General features: G+C 38.6%; 1 pseudogene; it reads left to right on the top strand.

Moving 5' to 3' along the window:
• Nucleotides 1-3,134: 3,134 nt before the first annotated feature.
• Nucleotides 3,135-6,698, top strand: LOC102814393 (annotated as a pseudogene).
• Nucleotides 6,699-13,473: the final 6,775 nt, after the last annotated feature.

The following is a 13,473-nucleotide window of genomic DNA, read 5'->3' as shown; positions in this document are numbered from 1 at the left end:
CACAACCAATAGAGTAATCTTATAAGAATCAGAATTTTACTTCCCATACCCCCTCATTCATTCTCTTACAAAAACTCCATACATCCTGAGTCTGGAACCATTGCAATAAATCCAACTTCTGAAACTGAAAAAAGAAAAAAAAAAGACACCTCCCATCCCTCCCATAGCACTCTACTCACCTGTGGTAAATAAGCCATTGCAATTGTCATAAAGACCCCAGACACCATCCTCACAGTTATGAGTTCATTAAGGAAGTTAACAGGTCGTAAATGTTCAGCTCACAGCTCTTCCAGGCAAGACAGTTTACTCTCTGTTGAACCCACAGGCAGGTCTCTTTCTGGTTCAGTCCAATGGACTGATCTGCTGCCATGCTCAGCAATTTTAGGGTTGCTGGTAAATACCACAAAGAACATTCTACTCTGCTATAAGCCTCAGACCAAAGGCACTAAACTCTAGCTACTGGGTCAGCAAACCTAGCTCCCCAATTCAGTGCATGGAGGTACCCCATTCCACAAGCAGCAAACCTCCTGCCTAAAGTCCCTCAGCTTTACTGGCTCCCTGAGCTGGGGCACACGCTGCTCTGTCCTGTGTCTCGTTTTCTTGGTTCTGCTGCTGCTGCTCCTCAGCTCCTCCTCCGGTGTCAGAGCTTCCTGTCCCTGGGAGGAGGAGTTTCACTGATCAGAGATCTGGGGTCCAAAGGACATGCTACACCCGTGCCTGTTTTTCTTTGACGGTAGGAGATCTTCCCTCCTACTTCTGAGACACTCATTTATACAGGTTAGAGTGCTAAGTCTTTATAATCACAACTCTGCTAACCATTCACAATTTAGGCATATAATCCTACCAGCATCTTCTTATTCAGACCTAGTAGTGTAAAAGCATTGTTTGGTGGGAGTTACACACTACTGCTAGTTGTTGTTGTTAAGTCAAGTCAGTTCTGACCCACAGCAGCCCTGCTAAAAGACACATTAAATAATACACTGCACTGCACAAGGATATTCATTTTGTTTACTTGCAAGGTACTTTAGTTGCAACTTCTGAATCAAGAACTGAAACTCTGCTCAGGTTTGTAGAGCTTTATAGAAACAATATTCATTCCTGTGGTATGCTCAGTTCAAGTCAGTTCCTGCTATTTTTAACTGGGCATGAGTGTCTTTTTTGGAAGACAAAAAAACACCTTTTCAGTGACCATGCTCCAGGATAAGAAGACTTAACAATGTAAAAATACCAGTAGATTACCCAACGTGGTCAACAGATATATTACAATGTTGATCTAGATTACAACATCATTTTTTTAAAGGTTTTTTATTGTGGATTGAGTGAAAGTTTACAGGGCAGATCATCAGTTTTACATTCAACAAATCATACACCTTGTTTCATTACAATGATTATAATCTGCTCCATGTACCATCAGTTAACAGAATAATTTTAGCTTTAAAAAAAAAAACATAATTTATACCTCCAAAGGGCACATTCTGCAAGTCTGCCTCCTGGCCACCGGCTCTTCCCATGAATCTAGAGTCCTCAGCCATTCCCCGTCTCCATGAACCCATCTCTGCCTCTGCCTCTGTCTCTGGTGTCACTGCTTCTCTGGATAAGATCCCACATTCTGCTCGTGCTCTTCACCCTTGATGGTCCTAGGGTCCTCTGTTTCTGGACTGTAAGATTAACCACTCCCCTATTTTTGTTACAAATTTCTACCTTTATAATTGTGACAGTCTCAGTTAGTCATGATAACAATTATTCACTATTGGATCATATGAATCTTATCCCAATCTCTTTTCACCAGATCCATCAAGACAAGATGAAAACTTGTGAGGACTCTTTCTCTCCCTCAACACTCTTAAACTAAACTCCCTCTTGAAACCTTGTAAGCCAGTCACTTCATGCCTTTATCGCCCCCCTCATTTTAGGTAGCCAATGTCTAAGTTGCCTGTCCCTATCTACCCTGTATACAGAGGGAATAAGCATTGATACTTGATAAGAAGACTCCTTCCCTCTCTGTTGGTACTTAGAATTACTCCCTCCATGAGTATAGGACAGGTTCATCAACTTGTAGCAATTTACCCGTTTCCTTTATCAAAAAATTTTTTTTTTAAAATTTTTGGTAATCTTCCTCTAGTCAAATTCTGATTATCAAGCCATTGAGGCTAGGTCAAATGAGTACTGTCTTCAAGTTTGAGTGTTCTTGTGTGTCTCCCCTCACTTTATATTAACTGGATGCTTCACTCTCAGCTCTAGCTCTCTGTGGCTCTGTCCTTGTACATGGACTCAGGTGTCCCCAGGTCCTACCACACTTTGTAGCAACCAGCCCTTTCTCTACTCTCTCTCATCTCCAGGTCAACGAGAGTCAATGGACTGTGGTTGAACTCAGCCCATTTCTTCATTGCTGCCTTTCCCGGTCTTCCACTCAACCAGCGGACCAATGTGGTTGTCAGCAAGCTTACATGCCTGCTCATGTGTTCCCTTTGAGTTTCATTCTTAGAGGGGAGTTTGTCCTGAAGGAACTTGATTGTACAATATCATTCTTTAGAGACATGGAAAAACTAATCATCAACTTTATAGAGAAAGGGAAAAGACCCCAAACAAGCAAAGTACTACTAAAGAAAAACAAAAAACTAGGAGGCCTCACACAGCCACAGTGGTCAAAACAGCCTGGGACTGGTACTGTGACAGATACTTGAACCAATGAGACAGAACTGAGAACCCGGAAGTAAACCCATCCACCTATGGACAACTGATCATCAACAGGCCAAAACTCCTTAAATGAAGAAGAAATCATCTCTTTAACAAATGCTGCTGGCAAAAAGGAACATTCGTTTACGGAAAATGAAACAGGACCCATATCTAGCACCATATAAAAAAAATGTACTCAAGATGGATCAAAGATCTCAATGTAAATCTTAAAACTACAAAGGCCATTGAAAAAAATAGGGACAAACTCAAGAAGCTAATACATGACATAAAGGCACGATCAAAAATAACTGAAAACACACAAACAGAAGACAAACTAGATGATTAGGACCTCCTAAAAATTAGACACTTATGCATATTAAAAGATTACATAGAGGAGTGGGGGCCTGCAGTCCACAGTCTTTGCCAGTCTGCCTGATTGAACCAGGTGACCCACCCACATGTTTGGACAGCACAGAGCCTATTGCCAAGAACCCAGCAGGACTACGACACCCAGGGGACTTCTACTGAAGAAAAGACCCCACACAAATATTAAAGACTAAGTCTGGTTACACTGTAGAGTACACCCACTGAGCTTTCCCAATCATGAGTGTTGCATAGAAGTGATCAATAACACAACTCTTAAGCTTATAGACCAAGCCAAAATGGAGACCAAAAAGAGACTCAGTGTTCATTTAAACAAGTATTTGGTACTCACACCACCCAGAAGGAGCTCTTTGATTTTGTGGCTAACTCCTTGGTGAATGAGCTCCTTTATGGCAAAAAAAAAAAAAGAAAAGAAAAGAAAAAGGTCTTCTTTTGACATATAGCACTACTGAAAGTGGGAAAACGCACATGATGGGAGTGTGAAAAACTCACCTGGGGAAGGAGGGTTGCTCCCTCACTGTTTAGACATGATCTTTAACAGTATAAGATCATTTCAAGATAAATAATTTGTTTATAGTTCTAATGATAGGGATGGTATGGATATACAGTTATGAGATTCATGCTTTATTAGAACATCAGAAAAGAGAAATCATGCACAATCTAAAGACTCCATCTAACAAATGACAAGTATACCCAGAGTTTGCAAACATGGTAACTGTATAAGAATTTTGCAAATAGATGAAACTGATGAAGAGAGTGCTTATGATGAACTTGTCTCTTATATCGAAATATATAATAATTACATATATGATCTATTGGAAGAGGTGCCATTAGATCCCATAAAACCAAAGCCCCCACAGTCTAACCTGCTTCATCAAGATAAGCAGTCCACCATGTGCACTTCAGGATGGACAGAAGTAGAAGTGAAATTGACTGAGAAGACTTTTGAAGTATTCTGAAGAGACCACAAGAAGAGACACATTGATAACACCCATCTGAATCGTTAGCCCAGTCATTCCCATTGTGTGTTCAAAATAAAGTTAGTTCAGATTCCCTTTGATGAAGATGGAGGTAATGTTTTACAGGAAAAAACAAATCACTAAAAGCCAATTATCTGTGGTAGCTCTTGCTGGAACTGAAAGAACCAACCAAATAAAAGTGGAAGGAAACATATTACGTTAAGCTGGTAACATTAATCAGATACTAATGATGCTGAGTTCTGGTGGTGACATGGATTATGTGTTGGGCTGCCATCCACAAGGACAGTAATTTGAATATGCTAACTGCTTCGCAAGAGAAAGATGAGCTTGTCTGTTTCCATAAAGATGTATAGCCTTGGAAAGTACTGTACAGGGCTGTTATGAATTGGAAGTGAATAACGGCAGACAATCAACACCACCCATGATTCTGAAAATGCATGGAAGTCCTCAGAACCAAATGTATGAAAACTAGCAAGATGGTTTCACATCGTGATTCCAGGTGAACCCATCTATTCAAGAACTAATTTGATGGGAAGGAAAAGTTTGCATGTTTCTATGTGTAAAGAAAGCTTGTAAGTCATGAGTTGTGCAGAAGAAACACAAGAAGTTGAAGTAACAAGACCAATAGACAGTGAAGCTTTGAATCTCCAAACGAGCAAAAGGTCTCATCTTTTTCCCACGGAACAGCTGGTAGTTTCGAACTGCTGACCTTACAGTTTGCAGCCCGGTTCGTAACCACTATGCTACCAGAGAACCCCAGATAGAGTAGGAGAAAATGTGGAACAAAACTTAAAATTGTTCAATAATAACAATAATAAAAAGACCAGGCTTACTGGTCAGAAAGAGACTGGAGGCCCTCGACCACCCTTCAGGTCTGGAAAGGAACTTACCCTTGTGGCCCAATTTACAGCCACGCAGTAGATATATAGGGAGGACAACAATACTCGTAATGGTCAATAATTCAAAATCAAAAGGACAAAATTTACCTAAGGACAAAGCTGAGGAAGGAGGGTGGACTGGAAATAGAAACCACAAGGAGGAAGGAGGATAACTGTTGTTCCATGGAGGGGATTGCAATCATTAAGATGAAACAAAGTAGATGATTTGTTGAATGTAAAACTGAAGAACTTGTCTATAAACCTTCACTCAATTCATAATATAAAGTTTAAAAACAAAAAATAAGATCAGTAGGCAAGGCAATATGCAGTTTAACACCTGGGAGGCGATGCAGAAACCAGACTTGGGGAGGTCCAGTTGGAGATGAACTGTTGGTTACAAAAGTGGTTTTGTAGAGTTTTCCAGCTTTACCATCCTGTGAAATTTTGGATATCAATGATGAGCAGACACTTCCCAGGGTGACTGATCACTGTCTCAAAGTGATCAGTGAGTTTAATAGTCTATTAATTTTAAAGCTTTGTTACAATAATTGGACAGTGCTGTGTTTTTGTTTTTGTTTTTAGGTTTTTATTGTGAATTGCATGAAAGTTTACAGGGCAGATCATCAGTTTTACATTCAACAATTCATATACTTTGTTTCATTACAATGATTATAATACGACAATGCTGTTTTAAATATAGGAAACTACAGTCAAGGAAAACTAAATGAAAAAAAAAAAAACACTGATTTCAGAACAGAAATTGGGAGTAGACAGCTGAAAAAAACAACAAAAACAAACCCCAAACCTTAAAATTAGAGAAAATAATGACTAGTTATGAAGAAACTAAGTGTAACCTGCAACAGGAGATTAAAACCCCAAATCAGAAACTTCAGTGACAGGTTTCTGAAAAACACAGGTTAAAGGCCAGACTGCAGGGCATGGTGAAGAAAGAACAATGAACTGGGGTAAAAAACGCAAGTGTTGAGTAGCAGCCAAACAGCTGGAGTTTCAGAGGATGAGAAACTGAAACGACTGAAGGCTGTAGTTGTTGTGGTGTTGTTATTAAGTGCCATCGACTAAATTCCAACCCATAGTAACCCTGTGTAGAGTTTCCAAGGAGCCGCTGGTGAACTTGAATCACCAACCTTGCAGCTCAAATGACTTTGCAGTCTGGTGCATTAGTCCACAGCGCCACACCAGGACTCCAAAGGCTGTCATTACTGAACCCAAAATGGAAAAGCTAGAGAGACCCTCCAAGGATTGGATCAAGAAAAGGTAGCTCAAAGATCTGTTTCTCCATCATCAGTACCTAACACACCAACAATTTATGTGCAGAGGACAAATGGGTAGGTCATATAACCTTGCCACTAACATGCAAACAGTCATGAAGCCACATGTTCCTCATGCCATCATACAGTATCTGTTGCAAATGAAAAGGCACTAGCTAATTGTGAGAAGTACATGCTGACCCAAGAGGAACTAGGTTCTGATGGGGAAATTGAAAGTAAACTAATTTAGGATGATGTTTATAAAACTAGGGGTGATGGCCACTCTGTTCAGTTTACTGATATTGAGACTTAAAATAAGAATCAGCAAGTGGTAGTCACAAATGGAGATCAATTACACTAGCACCTGTTCAACCAGAGGTTGTTCGGAGGGTGAATGGACTGATGCAGAAACATGGTGTTCTGGGATTCTGGAGATGAGAGCAGGATCTGAATATTAGCATGATGCACAACCCAAGTGCAAGAAGCCATACGCTGACACAGTCCCGAAATAAAAAAGATTATCATTTGTGGTGGTGATTTCTTCAAATCCTGAAATGAAGCTCTGAGTCATCTTGTAGAACTCCAGCTTTGTTGAACATCACAGACCTGGGATATAGTAAACATTGGCCAAGATCCAGGTTTTCCCTATGGTTCCAAAGAAATCTAGTACTCAACAACCATTTCCTATTACATATATTTAAGATTAATAGCAGAATTTTTATATAATGAGATTTTTTTTCTGTATTTCTTGCCTGCATGTAAACTAATTCATGCAAGTGTCTGTCTTGGGTGATTGAGGTAGAATATATCTAGATCATGCTTTATTTTTTGTGACTTTTCCAGCTTTGCTCTGAAGTGTCTTTGAGGACTATGTTATGTCAATTGTGCCATGGTGCCCGCCTGAGATGATGGTCCAGCTCTTCTCTAAATGTTTGGTAGAATTTACCAATAATGCTGTAGAGACCCAGACTTTCTTGTTTTGGGAGTTTTTTGTTTGTTTTTAATAGCCTGGCCAATTTCAATAATATAGGAAAGGGGATAAATTCCTCAACATAATTAAGGGCACATATACAAAATGAATTGGAATCCTGGTATAGAACTGTGGGTTAATGCGCTGGACTTCAAAACCAGTTCAAACTCACCAGATGCTCATCCAGAAACCCTATTCAGGGCCACTATGGGTCCAAACCAACTCAACGGCACTTAACAAGAACAACAAATACAAAACCAATGACCAACATTACTCTCAATAAAGAGAAAGTACAACCATTCCCCTTGTGAATGGACACCAGTCAAGAATGTCCTTTATCATTGCTCCTGTTTCATTACCTTAGCCAGAGATAAGCAATAGAAATTAAAGATATCCAAACTGATATAGAAGTAAACCTCTATTTGCAGATGACATGATCCTATACACTGAAAATCCAAAAGACTCAGCAAGACAATTATTAGAACTCATTGAAAAATTCAGCACAATGATAGGGTAAAATATCAACATAACAAAAATCAGATTCATTTAAACTAATAAAGAGAGCTCTGAAAAGAATATTAGCAAAACAATACCACTTATAATAACCACACAAAAGACGAAATGCTTAGGAATAAATCTAACAAGAATAACAAACAAGAACTACATAAATGCAAGAATATAGCATGCACGTGGACAGGAAGACTTAAAATTGTGAAAATAATCTATAGATATAATGCAATCCCAATTCAAATTCAGCATCTTTCTTTAAAGAGATTTAAAAAGCAGTCTCCAACTTTATATGGAAAAGAGAGATACCCAGGATAAGCAAAGCATTACAAAAGAAAATGAACGAAGTTAGGAGGACTATTAATTCCCACGATCAGAACCTACTCTGCAGCCACAGGAGTCAAAACAAACTGGTACTGATACAATGAAAGACACATAGATCACTGGAACAGAATTGAGAACCCAATAGTAAATGCATCGACCTATAATCAGCTATTTTGACAAATGGCTGAAACACATTAAATGCAGAAGAGATAGTCCTTTAAAAAATGATGCTAGCAAAACTGGATATCCATTTGAAGAAGGAAAAAAAGAGGAGAGAAACCTAGATGGTGAATTAGGTAGATATAGTATTCATACCCTCTGCTTCAAAGTTAAGTGAAACCGAATGACACATACACATAGATGGTAACTCTGGAAGCCAGAGTTTTCTAGAAAAGGATGGAGAAGTGGATAAAACAAGAAGCTGAGCAGGAGTGAAGGAGGGGACAGACTGGTTAAGGGTGACCCAGCTAGATGTGGCACAGCCGTTTTGGGCTTTTGCCAGCAACTTCGGAGACAGATGTGGCTTGGCAGCATGGATTCACACTGGAGACTGACAATGGGAAAGGAGGCAGCCCAGAAATGACTGCAACCTCTGAAGAGCCACCCAATGGGTAAGAGGCAATATCAGTTTCTATACTGATCATTAGCCAACACCAGCCAATCCACCCAAACTGAACTGCATGACAGCAAGTGGAGAACTGAGCACAGGCTTCCATTCTCTAATTATACTGAAACATAGGTAGTTGGGGAGAACCTAAGACTATACCAACATTCAATCATCAATTAAATATAAACACAACACCACCACAATGTCTCAGAAACAACAGACGATTTCAATTCACATGAAAAAACAAGACAGAGTGGCTCAAACAAATGTCCAAGATGCAGAGTCAGAAAATGTTTCTGAGGAAGAAAAGGTAATGGAATTAGTTGAGAAAGAATTCATAGGAATGATATTCAGGTACTTTCGATGGATTTAAAGAAAGGCGAGGAAAGCATGGAGAACACAGAAAAAAAGTTTAGAAGAAATTAGGAAAACACCACAAGAATAAAAAGACATATCTCACACTATATACAAAAATGAACTCAACATGGATTGAAGACGTAAATGTAAAACCCAGAACTATAAAGGTCACCAATGAAAAAGCAGGGGCTCTGATACATGGCATGAATATGTTATCAAACATAAATAAAATCACACGAGCAGCAGCTCAGGAAAAATGAAAAGTTACTTACAAAGGGGAACTAATAAGACTAAGCTCTGACTTCTCAGAAGGCAAGAAGACAATGAACTACCATATATAAACCTCTGAAGGAAAACCATTATAAACCAATAATCATACACCTCAAAGCTGTCCTTCAAACACAAGGGTGAAATAAGGATATGTGCCTAATAAACCAAAATTAAAGGAATGTGTAACAACCAGACCAACTTTACATAAAAATACTAAAGTGTGTTCTTTGGACTGAGAACCAACAACAGCAGGCAACGATTTGAGATTAACAAGCATGACACCACCGAAAATTCAGATACAGAAGTATTTAAAGTGAAATAAACAAAGAAGATTGAAAACAGGGAAGTACGGGTATCAACTTATAATGAAGACAACTACAAAACAAAAGGAGGGAATAGTGTAGATATCAATTTAAAAATGAAATTTTGAAACAATACAAAACCTGCCAAAAGAAATTCCTAAGACTAATTCTATGATTCCAGAAATGAACAATACATTGAAAAATCAATGGAAGCCTGAATTAATGAGCTTGGAGATGAATCTCTCAATACTAGTGAACTAGTTAAACTTGCCAAAACCAAAGATAATCTTGTCTGAAGTCTGAGAAATGAAGTCTCATCATCCTGGCTTCTAAGGACTTTCTGGCTGTACTTTTTCCAACAGGTTTGTTTCTTTTTCTGGAAATCCATGGTACTTTCTATATTCTTCTCCAACACATAACTCAAATGCAACAAATACATTCTTCTGTATTCATTGGCCAACTTTCACATGCACATGAGGCAACTGAGAATACCATGGTTTAGTGACTTGCAGCAAGAGGATGTACTAGGTGTATGCACTACATAGACCTACAACAAAGATACAAGAGACCAAATGAAACAGAAACAGATGAAAATCCTAGAAGTCGGAACTTTGAAAGAAAGGTTAGAGAAGTGGACTGAGTGTTTGCTTGGAGGAGGTGCTGAGCTGGGACAGCATGAGAGAAAGACACATTGGTGATCAGCTGGCTAGTCATGGCACAAGCATCTTGTGAGCAGCTCTGGCAACAGAAGGTGGCCTGGCAGAGCAGAGTCACATATGATGGGAAAGGTCCAATTCCCTATTTTTATCCACACTCCCCTGGTGACCAGAATTGTGGTCAGCTTCCATCCTCAACCACCCTCATTGCAGACTCTGTTCTCTGGGAGTTCAAAACCATGTGGTTGGGAGCCACATCAGTGTAAGGCGGGGGCTGGCTGTGCTGCTTTGGTGCCTGGATTCTGGTTGGCTTTGCTTCAGACCTAAAGAATCCACAGAGCCACCAGACCAGCATTTAATCCATCACCCTGCCTTCAGCTGCTCTGTGGTCCTAAGACACTGAAACCAGCTCCATCAAGATCCTCCAAGAACTGCTTCTGGCTTGAGTGCCCTGAAGACCGATAACACTGAGGACCATAGGAATTCCATCTAGAGCCAGGGACACTGCTGCCACATCCTTCTCACACCCACCTCATACAGAGTTTTCTCTTCTCTGGGTCCAAGAACTCTACTGTGTTTTCTTTTTGTTTTGAGGTTTGTTGTTTTCTTTTCTTCTTCTTCTATTATTATTATTATTATTTTTTTCTTTCTCCTCCTCATTCTTATTTTTCCATTCCCTTGACTTCTATCCTTTATATCTCCGTGGTTGTTTTTCCTTCTTTCCTTTTGTTTCTCATTTTCCCACTTGGTTTTTTTCCTTTTGATCTTTCTTTATTACTCTCTCTCTTTTTTCATCTTCCCTCTCTCTGGTTTTTCTAAGTGTTTTTATTTTCTTCAATTTATTTCCTGTCTTATTTTTCTCCTTTATAGCACCATTTTCCTGATTCTCTTTTCTATTTTTTTGTTGCTTTTAAGCATTTTTTCTCTTTTTAATTTTTTTCTCTTCTGTACCTACATTTCTCTATCCCTCTTTTGTCGTTAAAGTTATACTCTTTTTTTCTGTTTCCTGCCTGTTTTTATTTTTTCTTTCTCTTTATTATTTCCTCTCTTCATTATTGGTTCCTTATTTGTTTATTCTTTTTTTGTTTTCTTGTGTGTAGGGGGAGGGATTTCCTCTTTCCCACCCAACAGGAGACAGAAACTGTGCCCATACAGCTCAGCCACAGCCATACCCTCTGCAGCTACACCCACTGGACAAGAGCTAGTACCAGCTCCTTGTTCACCTGATCAATAATAGACAGCAGCCAACAACAGCCAAACCCAACCTAAACTGAGGTGCACAAATGGAAAATGATTACAGTGTACATGCTTCCATTCTCTTACTACACTTACAGGAAACAGTTAGTGAAAGCCTAAGACCACACCAACATACAATTATCAAATACAAAAACAACAGCCCTACAATGCCCCAAAGACAACAGACAATTTCAGCATTCACAAAGATATAAGAGAGAATGGTTCAAACAAATGATCAAGCTATAGAGGTAGAAAATATTTCTGAGGAAGAAAAGTTAATGGAACTAATGGAAAAAGAATGATATTTAGGTACCTTCAAAGGATTGCAGGAAGATCAAGAAAGCAAGGAGAACACAAAAAAACTTTAGAAGAATTCTGGAAAGCACTACAAGAACAAATAGACAAAATGCAAATTTTGAAGCAATAAAAAAATCTGTGATCAGAAATCTCAAAGATTAACACTAAGATCTCAGAAATGGAAAATACATTAAAAGGGCAAGGGGGAAGATTTTAATTAATGAAAACCCAAATTAGTGAGTTTAAAGATAAATTTCTCAAAGCTAATATGCTAGAAGAACAATCAGAAAAAATAATAAAAGAAAATAAGAAGAACATCTAAGAATTATGTAGGACACCACAAAGAGGAACAACATACAGGTGATTGAAACTGTAGAACAGGAACAGACAATGAAAAGCAAGAACATTGTTGAAGAGCTGTGGAATAAAACTGTCCTATCATGAACTCCTCAAGGTCAGCAGTTCGAAAATACCAAGGGATAAAGATGAGGCTTTCTGCTCCTGTAAAGATTTACAGCCTTGGAAACCCTATGCAGGGTCACTATGAGTCAGAACCGACTCCGCGGTACTTAACAACAACATAATGAAAGATGAGAAGATAAGCATTTAAAAAGCTGCACAAACCCCAAACAGGATAAATCTCAAAATAAAATCACCATGACATTTCATAATCAAACTCTCCCAAACCAAAGACAAGGAAAGTATCCTGACAGCAGCTTGGGAAAAATGAAGTTACCAACAAAGGAGAACCACTAAGAGTAAACCAATTTTTTAGCAGATACCATGCAAGCAAAAAGGCAACAGAATGGCATAGAAAAAAACACAGAAAGAAAAAATTTGCCAACCAAAAACCATATACCCAGTAAAGGGGTCTCTCAAGCACCATAGCAAAATTAGGACGTCTCTTGATTAACAGAGTATTAAAGGAATTTGTAATGATGAGACCAACTTTACAAAAAATGCTAAAGAGTATTCTTTAGACTTAGAACCAACAATAGACAACAACAACCTGAGACTACCATACATGACAACACCACTTAGTATTCAATCCAGGTATAGAACTATTTAAAGAACAAAAAAATACAAGATTGAAAATACAGAACTAGAGATATCAATTTATAATGAATTAAACACAAAGCACAAAGAGGGAACAGTGCAGATGGTAGAACTTCTAAAAGGCAAGGAAGTCAAGTAGATTTCAAGATAAAACACTGTTTTAAGGAGGGAAAAATATTAATAAATTGCAGGGAAACCTCAAAGAAAATTAACACACCTGCACATCAAAATTTTAAAAAGAGTAAAGTCAGAAAGATTTAGTAAACTTGAACACAACAAAAATGAAAGTGCAAAGAAAATCCACCAACAAAATTAAGTGCAGAAAATTATGTGGAATAAAGAAACCAGTGATGTTGTTGTTAAGTGCAGTCGAGTCGGTTCCCACCCATAGTGACCCTGTACAGGGTTTCCAAGGCTGTAAATCTTTATGGGAGCAGAAAGCCTCATCTTTCTCCCGTGGAGCAGCTGGTAGTTTTGAACTGCTGACCTTAAGGTTCGCAGCCCAATTCATAACCACTACGCTATCAGAGCTCCTTAAAGAAACCAGTAACATGACAAAAAAAGTACACAGCAAAATTATAGCAATAACTTCATGGCTGTTGATAATTACACTAAATGTAAATGGGTTAAACACACTAGTAAAGAGGTTCAGCAAGAGCAGAATGGAAAATAAAACAGGATCCTTTAATACAATGTCTACAAGAT

Source organism: Chrysochloris asiatica, unplaced genomic scaffold (assembly GCF_000296735.1).
Source record: "Chrysochloris asiatica unplaced genomic scaffold, ChrAsi1.0 scaffold00282, whole genome shotgun sequence".
In the NCBI taxonomy this organism is placed as follows: Eukaryota; Metazoa; Chordata; class Mammalia; order Afrosoricida; family Chrysochloridae; genus Chrysochloris; species Chrysochloris asiatica.
Note: the sequence above shows the minus strand (reverse complement) of the source record. Positions and strands in the feature narration are given on the sequence as shown.